Below are 4,235 nucleotides of genomic sequence, written 5' to 3'. Positions count from 1 at the left end.
AGTTCTCTTACATTTTAGTTTCGAGTTCTTGCCCTTTTTACCTGTTGTGGAATAAGGTATGAATTAGGAGGTTTGTATCAAACAAACACAAATTGGCGCTCATTCTGCATCTCTGCAGGAAAAGTTCTGGATTCACTTGACCCAGGTAGGACAAGGCCAGATGAACGCAGTTTGGTCTATCTGTCAGTGTAACATAAATGATGTCTCCCTGCCTTCCTGCCCCCTTCTCAGGCAGCCTCATAGTGGTAATAGTCAGAGGCTGGGCTCAAGCAAATGGAGGATGTTTCTGTTCATGGTTGATTATGTGTTTGTAACTTTTATTTTAGACTTATGGTTAAGAAAAAAAGAGAAAGACAGACACAAACCAGGAGTTTCAAACTGTTTTTCAGATGGACAGTGATAGATAAGAAAACCCCATTAACTGTCACAGCCACTGAATGACCTGAAAGACACCCGGTAAAGCAAATACTATTAATTAGAGCAGTATACAATGAATAATAGTAGTATTAATACAGTAATTCTAGAGAAGCAGAAAAATAGCAGCAGCCAGAGGCCAAGTGGGTTCAGGTGGCTTAGGTCCATTCTTATTCTATATGAATTAGTACATCTAGATTTTCATATGACAAGAAAAACAGACCTTCTTTTGTTTCTTCCAAATCCATCATCCCTGTTCAGCACAGATCAGTTCTCTGCTCATTGGTGCTGAACAAGAATCATAACCTTGCCTAGAAGTTTTGCCTTAAAATAAGCTCTTATAACAGCCATCTATCTCCTTATTTCCAGCACAGTATATATCATTGAAAAATAAAGCTGTATTTTTCCATATTCACTCACTCAAAGAACCATGTTTCTCTTGAAGTAATCTTATTATATGGCTAGACAAAGAGGGGAGTTTCATGCTGGGTGGGAAAGAATGACAGAATTTATCTCTTAAAGATCGAAGACATTAGGAGCTACGGAGTTGTATTTCATTCAGTGCTAATGWCAGTGCAGTTACTCCATACGTATACATCCCTGAGACCAGAATTCAGTCCTGGAACACTAAAAAACCAGCTATGGACAGACATCATTTTTTTAGTATCAGAAAGTTTTAATGCGCATTTAAACCTTCCAAAAGACAGGACTGTGCTGATGCTTTTTTACAGATGATTTCGGCAGAGAGATATTGTGCTTCTGATGCTAACTATTGTCTTTTACTGAACTTCTCTATGTATTATTTTCAGAAACCACACATTAACCAAGTTTGTCTGCTGCCAGTTTCTGGAGATCTTATCAAACAAACATCCTTGGGTATAAAGCGCTGCCAATTGCTACACGGTACAAGCAAAAGTCTACGTTAAACCCACACACTCTCCTTTCTGTGTCTACAGTCTTTGAACTATACTAGGCTCTTTCCTGTGTGGGAATGCATTAGCGGTTTCTAGCTGTGGTATGGCTCATGGAGATCAAGGATGCATAGCTAATATTTCTGGTCTAGCTTAGTTTGGCTGCTCAAAACAAAACTTTGTGCTCCCTGTTTGCTTTACAAAACTGGGATGCAGTGCAGCCAAGCCCAAGCCATCAGAGCATTGGCTGCACTCATGGAGAGTCCCAGCGCCCGCAAGGCCAAGGTGAATCAGTAAAACTTGTCAAAGACACCCCTAGTGTCCCTCACACTTTCAGGGAYGTAGATCAAGCCAGTTGATCAGGACAGATCCGCTCTGTGTATTTTTAGGAGGAGGGAAAGGGGCTTTGCAGAGTGGTGTCCCAAGGTGGTAATTTCAGACTGGCCCTCTGCTGTTGCTTAAGGTGCCATTGCTGGCAAAAGCAATTAGGGAAGTCAGAGAAGGAAAATGCATCAGAAGAACGTTCCTGAGACACAGATAACTGGAGGCTGGGACTGCATTAGGGAGATACTGGTTGCCCTGTTCTTCGGTTTTCCCCTTGGCATCTGCTGTTGACTAACCTCAGAGATACGGTGCTGGGTTGGCTGGCCTCTTGGTCTGACCCTGTTCTGCTGTTGTTAGGCCTCAAACACAACTGCAGAAACAACATGGAACCAACAGTACCAGATACCTGTAATACAGAAATGGTGTGTTTATCAGTCTTGTACTTCCAGAGCTCTGGAGGCAGCCACCACAACAGAGTCAAGATGTCAGCATTTGCTGTTCTTGGYCCCTTCTCTATGGGCTTCCTAGAGGAGACAGATGCATAGCTTATCACTCGCCCCACTTCTAGCACACAGAGGGCATTTCAACACTGCTGCCTTTGCTTGCAGAGTCATTGTTGTAGGGAAGTATGTGACCACCAGGCTTCAGCTCACAGCTAGTGTGCTGTTACTCAACAGTGACAGTTAGGTTTACATCAGCCATCATCCTCTGTGGCAATGAAGTGCTTCCCTAACACCGGAGCTGCTCTTGAGCGGAAGAAACCATTGTGACAGGACAAAATGGGGTTTTGCTGTACAGCATACAGCTGTGTCCCAGTCTGCAAGGTATTCGACTGCTGAGCCTCCCTGGAAGCACTGCATCAAACCTGTCTTCTGTTTGGATATGGAAGATCTTTGCAGTAAGTTGTTCCCCAAAATCACCTCTCATAGCAGAGACCCACCTGTTCCATTAGATCTCTTAATGATGGAGCAAGAAAGACCCAAACAAAATTATGGATTGGTACAACTGCCATTGATTTTTGTAAAGGTGGGAGCCCTTTCTTCCCATAAGCATTGCACTGGCTGCTTACCAATGTTTCTCACCCTTCCCAAGGAGAAAATAATACTTTGAAAGAAAATTATACTCCTCGTAACCTAGCCAATCCTTTCTCTTCTTCTGAGACTCTTAAGAGATTGTTCATGAAATCATACCACTCCGCACTGGAGCTGAACTGGACCRACAGACCGACAAAACAGACCAAAATACCTCCAACAGCTGGTATCTATTTCCAGCACTACTTCTTTGGTATGATGAAGTTCTTGAAACATTCGATGGCAKGTTCCACTCTGGTGAAATTCCTTCAGCACAACACTTCCCACWGCAACACTTCAAATGCTATTTTCTAGAGTGGGGATGCCAGCTGAAGCGCAAGCATGTAGGAACTGGGAATTTCTTCTCCTTTCCCAAACTATCTGAATTGCTTGCCATCCTTCACTCAGTCAGGTATGAATAAAAATTCCTTCAGACAAGAGTATGGAAAGGTAATAAAGGGAAATGACTGATTTTTGCCTCTTTGACCATGACATTGAACTTACGAAGCTTCTATTGAATGTGATGTCTGTGTCCTTAATCTTATCACATGATGTGAAGGCCAGTGAGCTTTGTGAAAACACAGTTGTGTTTGAGGCCTAACAACAGCAGAACAGGGTCAGTCAAGAGAGTTCAAACATATAAACAAAAAAATATGTCTCTTTCCCTGAGCAGCTTATTGAACATTGAGCAAGGCCAGCAAGGCTTATGAAAAGCGTATTTTAACTGGTATTCTAAGTTCATTGAGACAGTGAACTTACACAGTTGGCACTAAAAGAGGCAAAAAGTTGCCCATCAGAGYACATTGCATGACTATTAGTGTCAAAGCACTGATTACTCTGCTGAGCAGGTTAAAATGCCACCAGGCAACCACACAGGTTTTCCATAGGCCTTTTGTAGGGCAGTTTGGAGAGCTTGACTGGGGCATGACTGATCTCATGGCCTCCTGTCAAAGGCTGAGGAAATAGAGAAGTTGAATCTGAAATTTGGAGCAGACTGGTAACTTTTGTAAGGCAGGGTAATTTTTCTAAGGAGCAGGTAAACGTGCAGCCGGTGGGAAGCTGTGCCTGTGTGGGGTTCTCAAGGAACGACAAAGCTGCTGTCGTACTGTTTTGTAGCAGAAACCTGCGCAGAATTCGGCAGGGCCTACAAGCTGTTTTGCTTTATGGTATCTCTTCTGCACGTTATATTAAAGCTTCACCTACGGATTTGTAACCTTTTCATGAGTACAAAGCCAAACCCAGGGGAATGATATGAGGAGGGGGGAGGTGTCAGGGAACAGGCTCCGCACTCAAAGCTCCGTGCGCACCGTGCTCCCTGCTCCTGCCCTCCACCTCTTTCTCTCACGACCTGCTGACCGCACGCACAGGTAACGGGGCTGCTGAGCACCGCGGGCCGCAGCAGCCTGTCTTCAGCTGCGACCTCGCTCCGCGCCACGCTCAGCCCCAGGCGCGGAGACGCCTCGGCGCGGCCGCAGCGCCCGGCCCGCCGGCGGCGGGACGCCAGGTGGCGCTGCCG

This window comes from Rhea americana, unplaced genomic scaffold (assembly GCF_003343005.1).
Source record: "Rhea americana isolate MKP2758 unplaced genomic scaffold, rheAme1 scaffold_414, whole genome shotgun sequence".
Classification (NCBI taxonomy): domain Eukaryota; kingdom Metazoa; phylum Chordata; class Aves; order Rheiformes; family Rheidae; genus Rhea; species Rhea americana.
Note: the sequence above shows the minus strand (reverse complement) of the source record.